This window comes from Oncorhynchus mykiss, chromosome 7, assembly GCF_013265735.2.
Source record: "Oncorhynchus mykiss isolate Arlee chromosome 7, USDA_OmykA_1.1, whole genome shotgun sequence".
Lineage (NCBI taxonomy): Eukaryota > Metazoa > Chordata > Actinopteri > Salmoniformes > Salmonidae > Oncorhynchus > Oncorhynchus mykiss.
The window spans coordinates 20,165,841-20,177,180 of NC_048571.1; the positions used below are offsets into that span (position 1 = coordinate 20,165,841).

Genomic DNA, 11,340 nt, shown 5'->3' on the forward strand with positions numbered 1-11,340 from the left:
GAAATACAATTACTATGTCAAACTATTTCCATGGTTTTCCCTATGTTGTAGAAATATCATTATCTTCAACAATCATAATAAGTCTTTAATAATAATCATATTTTTTTCACAAAATCAATGTATGGCTGTTCTGTATTGTACATCATCATCATCATCATCATCCTCTCTGTTTCCAGAGCTCGGTGTTATGGGAATCCAGCAGTAAGGCTTTAGTCCTGCTGGGGATATCGAGGTACAGGGTCCAGTGCTGGCCGGATGGACCCAGTCTATGAATGTTTATACCATACCGGCTCTGGCGCTAGAACCTTGGGAGTACCGTCTGTGTTGGTTTTACACTGCTTTCACAGTTAGAAATTGCATTCTTTCTGCCTCTTTTACAAATTAGAAGCAGAGCCTAGGGCAAGGCCCTGCTCTCGAGGAGAGGGAGATGAGAGAGGGAGGACTGTGTGGATAATCTGTTGAAGAGCACGTTCTAGTGGTTTGAGAGAGCACAGCAGCGCTCAGTAAGGGGCCTGCGGTAGAGGAGCAGACTGCCACCCTGTCTCTGTCTGTCTGACACTGCAGCGCCATAGCACTCACACCAGCAAGGCTGTTCAATTTTCACAGCAACAACTAATCGGGATGGCAAAGGGTTGAGGGAGAGCCCTGGGGAAAGAATACAATTAAAGAACACAATTAGCTCCTAACTTAAAACACACATTTTTAATGTAAAGGCTGTCCTAATATGGACACCGTAATGGTGAAAATTGTACCAATTTTTGGGATCATCATAACCAATTTTGCAACACTATGAAACAAAATATGTTTTGTATTTAAATGGAGAAGATTGTGCGAACTGGAAAACGTGATTTCATGCAGGAGAAACAAGTCCTCCACGCAAGTGCCAAGTGAGTCGTAGGTTAAATCTGGACTGAGGAAATATTAGTGGCTTTCTGTCCTGCTGGGTTCTAAGGGTCATTTGATTATTTTCTGAAGCTGCTTCTAGTCTGTTCACCTGACAGTTCAATATGGCCAAGGCAGGAAAGCAGGATTCTGATGAAAATATTTAAACTGTGTAGTTCTGGTTTAATAAGCTAGATATTAAATCTAATGCATTTTTCATACATATATAACACTGATGTATTAGTGCCATTTGCACTAGTTTTCTACTGAAATAATACCTGTTCATGGAGACGCCCTACTATAATAATACCGGAAATGAAAATAAGTCACAGCTGTTCAGATGTGTGATGTATTTATTCATATAAACTTCAATGACTGGTTGTGTTTCTCCCTGTATGGCACCATCAGCTGTCACCATTTAACCCCACACATCATCAGGTCTGCCCCACAATACCACCCAACAATGGGAACAAATCGCCTGAGTGTCTGTGTCCGCACCAGGCCACAAGCGTCCCCCATCTATCATGGCCCTGGATAGGGCCACGTCCTGCCTTCGCTCCCCACACAACAGCACCCCAAACCGAAGCCTTTCGACATGCCGACTCCTGGGACCGACCACCAGCCAACCGGCCCGCTGGTTCATCGACCGGTTCAAAGGCACAATTAGAGAGGTTTTGTTTTACCCAGAGTGCCTTTTGTGGGGTCTCTTGTGCTCTGTTGTCGGCTGCCACAGGAGGGGGACATCATCAGTCACAGGGCTGAATGGCCAGGGGGGTAATAGAGGAAAGAGGATTCGAGAGACCACCCTCCCCCCTCTGAGCCGACATGGAGGTTCCTCATTTAATGACAGAGCTCTCTGACCGTTACCCTGCTGAGCAACTGTGGCGCATCAACGGTCAGTCTCAACGGTCAGCTCTCCTGAGTGCTTCACATAAGCAGTGCTGTAGCCTAATGATATTAAAGTCCTCAACACGTGATGGAGGGTGGCCTTTAAGGGGATATACAGCCTGGACTTACAGAAGTGAGAGCCTCTTGACACCGTTTAGATATTTGAAGGAACTATTTATCTGAGACCTGAACGCAGTCTTCCTCAAAACTTTCCTCTTCATTTCAGATGATTAAATAAGTATTCATATTAGCGCCGAAAAGCCAGACACGTGCTTCAAGACGTACGTCAAAAAAGTCAACAACTCCGTTTTAGCTGCATGCAATCTTTATTTCAAGGCGAGCTATTGGACTCAGGATCCAGGGAGATGGCCCAGAGGATCCCTGCATGAAATAGACACAAGGCGCTTTTAATGTTGAGCTTCACGATCATTTCATTGGGCTGCTAAAATGCCATGTCCATGACCACACCAGACTTTTTCTCGGCTTTTCAGTCTCTCCAAAATTAATTTCCTTACTCTGAGGACTTCTAATACCCTCAGATAACTTCAACATTGTTTTCCCTCCAAAATAAGAAGACAAGTGATTTATGGCTGTAAAACCAGGAGCAGGGTTATGACATGGTTGACATCATTTGATATTCTTCCCAGGAGTTCTGAAAGTGGTCCATTAGTTGTATTACTCCTGTAAGAGTGGGTGCCAACCCTGCAGTCTGTTCATGTTACCCACTGTTACTGTGCTGCGGAGAGCGCGCGCGCGTGTGTGTGTGTGTGTGTGTGTGTGTGTGTGTGTGTGTGTGTGTGTGGTGTTCGAATGCAGTGAATGGTAAATGTCGCATTTGATTAGAATATTTTCTCAAACACTGCATAGAGTGCCAATGATGCTACATAACTACATATCGAGAACAGGCAGATTTGAAGTAAAAGTGGGGTAAAGACGACTCATCATATGTCCTTGATTTTTATACATGAAAAAATGTATCTTCATGAAATCCAGAACGCTTTACATTCCTGGAGACGTTTGAAACAGCTAAAATTAGAACTATGCAATAAATCAGGAAAATCATCTGTGATTTCAGATTTCAGCACCGATCAAAGTACAAAGCTGTTTTCATCAGATGGGAGTCTTAGATTGCGGGTGGACAGGGTGAGAGGTGCCGGAAGGACAGTGACATTCACGGGATTCGACATGGCGACATTGACACGGACGGCGAGATATCCACCCCGCCGCGGCCTACCGCCGCTCCGCCAAGCTGTTATCACAGTCGTCCCCGTTTCCAGGTCGCAACCCTCAGCGGCGCCGGCATTATTGCTGCGCGGCTTGGTGCCACGGCGTGGCCCCAGCTCTGCCATTGTCCGCGGGCGAAGCGTGGCCGTGAGGCACTGAGCCTCCCTGGCAACCATCTGCCCTGTTCTGCCACCATGGCCCCGGCTTAGGATGGACATGCCTCGACACATTAGAAGACTAACTGAAGACTCACTGGGACAAAAACAGGGCCAATAGAGGACTACAACACACACAAAAGAAGAAGGAATGAGGCCCCTGAAGAAAATGTTAAACAGACAGAGAGAGAGAGAGAGAGAGAGAGAGAGAGAGAGAGAGAGAAAGAAAGAGAGAGAGAAGGGGATGTGAAACCATACTTAGACAGTGCATTTAGGTTTAAGTTGTAGAGAAGATTTAGAGGATTTAATTTTCTCTCACACGGTCTCATCTAGTCTGTGATGCTCAGAGCTAATATGGATAACATGTTTCTGAGGAAAAGTGAGGCTCGAAGGACACTTGGAAATTATGAAAACACATTCGGCATGCTTTCTTCCTGAGAAGCAGTGATTCAGTCGAATATCATAATAATATGTTGGCTTCTCCTCCAACACATGAAACCACAGCTTTGGGTAATGGGGGAAAGTCAAAATTCCCGTTTATTAGACAACTACGTAACATTAGCATTTTTTGTGCAAATACATTTAGAAGTTGTAACATGCCAATCAAACTATATTATATTTTTTCTCTGATATCGCTATTCATTTTTTTATTGAATATGTGCTGTCATATATTTTAATGAGATAATTGTAAAAACCCTATGTTCTACTCACTTTCGCTTTAGGCCAAATATTATGTTTCAGAAGGTTAATTACTGCAGTGGTCTAAATCAGGGTCACGCAGAGTGATTCTCGGTCGTCTTAAACTAATCTACTGTGAAACAAAAGTTTCACACCTCACACACGTGGTTATGGGCTTAATAAAAGAAGACAACTATACCATGTCAGATATCGAGTTGAAATGTATTACATTTTGAGTTTGCATCCCAATATTACACTTTATATACATCACAGAAGACTGAAATATAACAAAACCGTTTGACATAGAAAAACCGGAATTTCCGAATTATTTAAAACATAATATTGATTAATTGTGAAAAATATGAATAACATTCCAACCATTAATCCAGTAGGTAATTTGACAGCAGGAAAGGGCTACAATTATATTGATATGTTCTGCATCCGATGACATGGATGTCTAATTGTTTTGCCTATTTATATTCTAGTCCATGACCAGGTCTTTAAATTGTGATAGTAAGCCTTCACAATAAACCATGATGCCAGCATTTCACAACAGCTATTAGAACTAGAGACACTGACCCTGGTGTCAAGAAAGTCACACTATTTTGTATATCCAATGTCTTGTCTTTATTGCTCTTTGACCTTTCCCATCTTGTTTTGCCTATTTCTAGTCTACCACATAGACGTGTCTTCTAACCACGGTATTATACGCTTTGACAATGCAACTACTGCGTTGCATTGTCATATCATACCCGCAGACATTGACCCCGGAGTCAACAAAGTCCCTCTAACCAACAGCACAAAAGGAAAGCAGAATACTGTGTGTACGATGTGACTGTTGACGTCTTTGTGGCCGAGTTGCGTGGACATGTTGTCTTTGGGACTCTAAAACGTTGGTGACAGTTTGGACCAGCGTTGTGGCTCAGGGGGGTGACAGTTGAAAGGTAAAGGGTTACCGACTTTCCTAAACAGTGACTGGGGAGACTGGCAGGCTGCTTCCCCATGCCATAGACCCAAGGTGTTGTTGGGCGGGGCTGGGCGGGGCTGGGCGGGGCACAATGCCGAATTAATCCCAGATACATCTTCCACTGTCGGACGCCTTGGCTTGTGTTCGCCTTATCGCCCCTAACCAGGGTGCTGCAGAGACATCGACCCGCTCCTTTAGGCGAGACGCCTTCATCCCCTCTAACGTCTCCTTTAACATGCAAACACCCTGCCTTTGTCTTCTCTGGCTCCTGGTGCCCTTTTAGGAGGCCCCGTCCCCAGCACCAGCCTGGAAACAGAGCGGGGCCACGACAGGGAGGTGATGGAGCCCTGTTTGATTTAGAAACCAACCGACGATTCCTCTTCACCCAGAATTCTTAGCAAAACCACTTATAACAGTGGGTTGAATCAACATAAGGATATATGATAAATCTGGTCCAATGTGCTTTAATTGATACCTTCTATCAAAACTCTTGGATGGTTTCCAAAATTTTTCTTGAAATACTTTGTAAGATCATTCATCGTTCATCCATAAATATTCTACCTTTAATGTTGATTTATTTGTAATTGTATATGTGTCAATATAGACAAGATGGCTGGAGAGCCATTAGCTGGCCATAATAACCATTCTCTTTTGGCACGAAGTTGTCTTCAAGTTAATCTGCTTTGCTCCCTGCTTTAGCTCCCTCAGTTCCTGAGAGCATTCAAAGACAACCGTTCACACACACTGTTAGAGCATGTGCAAGAGAAGATCGTATCGGGGGGAGGGTCATGGGATCTAAGAGTTTAGACCATCGAGAGGTTGGAAACAGAGGTTAAAGGGGGGGGGGGGGGGGGGGCTCTTCCTCTCCTGTCTGGACCACACAGAGGTACAGACTCTCCCTGCCACCGGGGCAGATGGGAAAGATGTGATGTCAACCGACCAATGGAGAGTGAGCGCCATCCCAAGGGGTTGTTTAGACCCTGGGATCAAACACCCTTTATCCAGTGTGGTCCGGCTGATTCCCTTTTATTTACTTCCTGAGTCGAGTCAGACCCCTTTGAGACCCCGGGGTTGCCAACAAGGGAAGAGAAAAAGGGGAGAGAGAGGGATGACACAAAGATATGATGAATGTAGCAGATGAAAATGAGACGGGGGAATGGTGGCGCGTTGCCAAGTCTCTTTCACCCCGGTGCGTTCTCAAAGAGCAGGGGGGCCTGAGGAAGGCTAGAATTCACCATGACCACCAGCAGATGCTCTCCCTCTCTTTAGTCTTCTCCTCGAGTCGTCTCGTCCCTTAACACTAGACTTTTCAGCTCTCACATACAGCGTCTTGAACCAGATGGACGTTTAGCCCAGCCTCTATATCGGCAAAGATCATGCAACGCCTATTCCATATTTTATCTTGTAAGGTTTATGATTGTGATTGAACTTGGCTCAATACAGCGTTGTGAGGTGTCATCTATCTGAAATTAGCCGGATCTCTATTTGAAAAGGGATCTCTGTTGGAGTGGACTCTATTTGTGTTTACATATTTGACCCAATGCCATTTATATCCTGATTCTCTCCTGGTTTTGTCCTCATTTTAGCATCATGACCGCAGATGGAAAAGTTGACTTGCGTTTATACCTGTGCAGTAACACACTAATGCATTTGCACAGAAAGTTACTAAATGTCTAAGTACCAGCATACAAATGCAATGTTGTTACTAGAGTAAATACACAGATATAGTATTATTACATAGGTTATTACATATTACATGGCAATTGGACAAATAAAGGTTTAATGAATATGGTAAAATAAAGATTTACTATGTTTCAAATAGAGGGTTGAATGATTCAAAGGATTAATACTTTATTAGTAAATCCAGTCAGAGAAATAGAGATCAGAATAGCAACACACCAGTAATTTACCTGGATTACAGCGTTCCGGACTCCTGATGTGGGGTTGAAAGAGAGAGGATTTGCTATTTGACCTTTGGTATCTTTTGATCAACGTGAGTGGTCTCAGTGTCTGCCGACAGCCCTCGCTGACATGAGTGATTTACAGGGCCTAGCTCAGGAGTTTATACACTTCAGTATTTAGTATCACTGTCATAAGACACTCGGACTCCGATTCTGCTCTACAGCTGTTTTAGGTCCAGCGCTCGTCTTTTGTTCAGTGGTAACACCTGCACGTACATGTGTATACCAATGGCAAGTACCATTTTCAGCTAAATTAGTTTCTGAAATCACACAAAACAACACATATAAGATGGAGACGTAATTGTTTTGTATTGTTCGTGATTTTTTGTTGTTGCTGTTGACTGTGAGTAGTTGTACGGTTTGTCAGCCATTTTCTTATAGAAAGAGATGTTTCTTTTGGAGAATGTTGTTTAGTGGCATTTATCAGGCCACAAGAATGAGTGACTATATATTCTAGCACATCTTTGGGAATATGTCTTCATTTATCTGTAACATTAGGAAATGGTGCAAATCTCTTGCCAAGAATGTTCATATTGGGAATTACATTTATAACATAGCCTATTTCACACTTGCATAATTGAACCTATACGCCGGCACAGTATACTGCTTTTACCATCAATACCCTCAGAATGTATTTATTTGACACAATGTCGAATACTTATGGATATAACAAACTTTACATACCTTTAGATTACACAAACCTCAATAAAGCCTCTCATCTTCTTGTGCTGTGACCACAACTAACTGTCACAGAGGCAGCGTGGCAGGCTATCCATCCAAAACATTGTCCACGACTTCACCTTCCAAAACACTGCCTCTTACGTTTACGTCTAGCATGAACGACATAAATCGTTTTTTTCATTTTTTTTTCAAAATAGAGTCCGTGTATTGTCGATTAACGATGAAGCTCTCCACAATTTTCCTCTAAGAGGCGCCGCGTGGCTGCCGGGCGTAAAGCAGAACATTCCCCCGTGGTGAGAGTGTGTCTGGGTCTTTTGGCCAGTGACCCAGCAGCCAGAGTCAGGGGCCCACAACGACTCTCACCCTGTTCTCTGACCTAATGTGATAGATAGATAGAGAGCCCAGAGAGGCATGACTTCCCACGCACTAAAACAAGCACCAGAATCAGGTCAGAAATGTATTTCAATTATTTACAATTATTTAAATGAGTTTGTCTGAAACAGTGGACAGAAAGTATGTATAAAGAAATGTTGCATTTCTTCTTTGAAAAATACTCAGCGATTTCAATTTCATAGATCGACAACATTGGACAGTGAGTTTTAAAGTGAGAAATCAGTCAAATTTGAAGTGTTAACACTCATTCCATTACTTTTAGTGTTGCTGTGACAGATATACTGTAGCTGTGGAACAAAAGCCCAAAGAGAATGAGCCATGAATTAATGAATTCAAGACTTCAATAATTACGAAGCATGACAAAATTAACCTCTGCTGCCTTGGGTTTTTTTTCTCTTCAAAAAACAAAAGTACGTACATTTTTTTTTTCATTTCCTTCATTGAATAATGGACAATGGTCTAAGATATTATAAACTGTAAGGGTTGCCGAAGGCAATACAGAAAGAACCTACACGGGTACAAAACCCGACGCGCACCAGTAACATAGCGTACAAGCACTTACAAACAAACAATTCCACACAAGGACATGGGGGGAACAGAGGGTTAAATACACAACAATTAATGATGAAAATGGAAATCAGGTGTGTAAGAAAACAAGACAAAACAAATGGAAAATGAAAAGTGGATTGACGATGGCTAGAAGACCGGTGACGCCGACCGCCGAACATCGCCCGAACAAGGAGAGGAAACGACTTCGGTGGAAGTCGCGACATAAACAGATCGAACCAACAGAAGTGTTTGATGTTTCATTTTTCTGTTATAAAACATGATGTGGCTGTGAGGCCATTTCAATGATACGCATGTGTTTGTGCTCAAGAAACATTTGTAGGCTATAGTAGGTAATCATCATAAAGGTGTATATCTCTGGTGTCAAAGACTGGGGCTATTTACCAGGGAAATACTTTCTTTGGCCGTACAGTTACTGTGTAATATCCTGTTGTTACAAGCAAATGCTGAAGTTGATTTAAGAGTATGTGTTGTCTACAATAAATATGGAACCTGTTAAAACTACCACCACCACCACCCACACACACACACACACACACACACACACACACACACACACACACACACACGCACGATATTACTGTGTAATATCCTGTTGTTACAAGCAAATGCTGAAGTTGATTTAAGAGTATGTGTTGTCTACAATAAATATGGAACCTGTTAAAACTACCACCACCACCACCCACACACACACACACACACACACACACACACACACACACACACACACACACACAGGTAGACTGTATAATACCGAATCCCTGCTCAAAAACTAGAGGAATTCTTCCAACACATAATTCTGTCAATTGAAACTAGTGCATTGCACCGCAGGGCTGTCTTTATGTGGAAGGCGTGTTATTGTTCGGGACAACTACTCTGAATCAAAGAGAGAGAGAGAGAGGAAAAGAATCCTCTCTGTAAGGGACATCCAGATAAAACGGGGAAGTAGAAATGTGTAAGGGAAGGTGAGGAGCCATCGCCGTACAGAAAATTCATTTCCTGTGTTATATGGAGCAAATAATATCAGCAAGAAAAACCTGGGACCCTATAGATAGGAGATTTCCCTCGTTACATTGATAACCATTTGTTCATTTCCTGACAACAACAAAAAAAAATGTATGAGTCCCCTCCAAGATGAAATAGGTTGGGATTTTCTTTCTCTTATTTGTCTCCTTCTCGTTGTGTTCTCGAGCTATTTCATCAGCAATGTGCCGGCGGAATGATAATCAGTGCATCAGTTATTATAGGAGTATTTGCAGCGAGCGCGCCGGGGCTAGCCTGACGCGGCGAGGCTCTATGGCCGAATTCTCCCACTTTTGTGTCACTTGGCTTTTCTCCTTCCCGTTGGATTTGCATTTTAATGGAAGCAGTTTATAGACTTCTCGGCGGCATTCGGGGCACCACAAGTGGCATCATTAAGTGAACTAAGCCGGATTAGTGGCGATGGTGAGGTCAGATAACCCCCGTAACAGAAACAGGACTGAAACAGCCTTTCCAGCTGGCTTAGAGAAAGAAAGAGAGAGCGAGAGCAGGAGATAGAAAGAGAGAGAGCGAGAAAGAGAGAACGAGGTTTGAGGAAGAGAGAGATGGTGAAAAAGAGAGAGAAGCGAGAGAGAGCGAGAAAGAGAGAGAGAGAGAGAAAGAAAGGGAGAGGGGGAGAGAGACTGTCTGCGGCATCAGGGTGATGATTTGCAAGCTAAATTCTCTCCTGCTTGCCGACAGAGGGCTTCTCAACTGTTTTCTTTATCTTTCCCTTTATCCCTCCTTTCTTCCCTTAAGTGAGTCCAGTAGCGTTTTCAGGTTAGGGCCCTTTCTGTTTTAAGCTAATTGAAGTAGAACTCACTCTCACTGCTTTTGAAAGGGCAAACTTGCCTTACTGGATGCTCTAGTGAACATAGCACGCCCAACCCAAGTTAGAGAGAAACGCAACAAAAAAATAAAACACCGACTTGTTTGTTTTGCTATCCAAAATCAAAGACCTCTTGATGTGTTTGGGTCTCTTTCCAACTCCTTACAAATCATCCCCCTCTCACAGGAACAACAATTCAAAAGTAAATCATCAAAGCCGACGACACACTCGATGCACCTCCACCGAAAGATGTGGGTGTTTTGCCTTTCTTTCTCTTTCGCCCCTACAGAAAACCACACAAGACAACCCCTGTTTGAGATGTATTTTTGTGATGCGGGCTTGCAATTGGGGGGTGTCAAAGCGCAAGCATTACACCGGAGATGTGTGTGTGAGTGTGTGTGTGGCGTGTTCATGAATTTAACACAGCATGGCAAGGCGGAGATGAGCGCGCTGTCATTCGGTGAGCGCTGGCCTGTGGAGGTCACGCGCTGACGAGCGCAGGAATATGAAGAGATTATGCATTGTGAGATCAAGCCTGGGGAAAGAAGTAGATCTGTCTGTATACAGGGCCCAAACATTCATCGTTACGGCTGCATTAGGCATTAGGAATTAGTAGGGGCTGAGTCGACACTTTTGGAGTATTAGGATATGGGGCTATAGAGGGTGGGAGAAGCTTTCTTGTAATTATAAGAGGCACCATGTTTAATAATGGGTTTTGGTTTTCCATTTTTGACCTCTTTCTCTGTTGTGCTATGAAATTATGGGATTTTGAATGGGTTTTTGAGAGAGAGAGAGAGAGGGGGGGAAGAGAGCGAGAGGGAGAGAGGGAGAGAGAGAGAGAGAGAGAGAGAGAGAGAGCAAGTGGGCGAGAGACTACTGTACTGTAAATTAATGCTTCCTCTAGTCTATTTTAATGTCTACTAGGTGAAAAGATTGAAACCGTATTTAAAACGCACCAGCACAATTTTTTTAATGTGAAACACTCATACATTTAAATTCAAACAAAATGTGTGACGAAGTATCCCCTAATGGCATAACATATCCCACATTAGTGGTTAACCTGGTCATTATTGACTCCAATGCTTTCTACAAGAG

At 43.2% G+C, this 11,340-nt stretch overlaps 1 long non-coding RNA gene across 1 annotated transcript in view; it reads right to left on the minus strand.

Moving 5' to 3' along the window:
* Positions 1-7,797, minus strand: part of LOC110527454 — an 8,363-nt gene extending 566 nt beyond the window's left edge. The window contains exons 1-2 of the long non-coding RNA XR_002474134.2: positions 7,440-7,797; positions 1-645 (exon numbers count right to left, since the gene is read on the minus strand). The exon at positions 1-645 is cut by the window's left edge and continues 566 nt beyond it. This is a non-coding gene — a long non-coding RNA (uncharacterized LOC110527454). The remainder of the gene's footprint in view (positions 646-7,439) is intronic.
* Between the last annotated feature and the right edge of the window lie 3,543 nt (positions 7,798-11,340).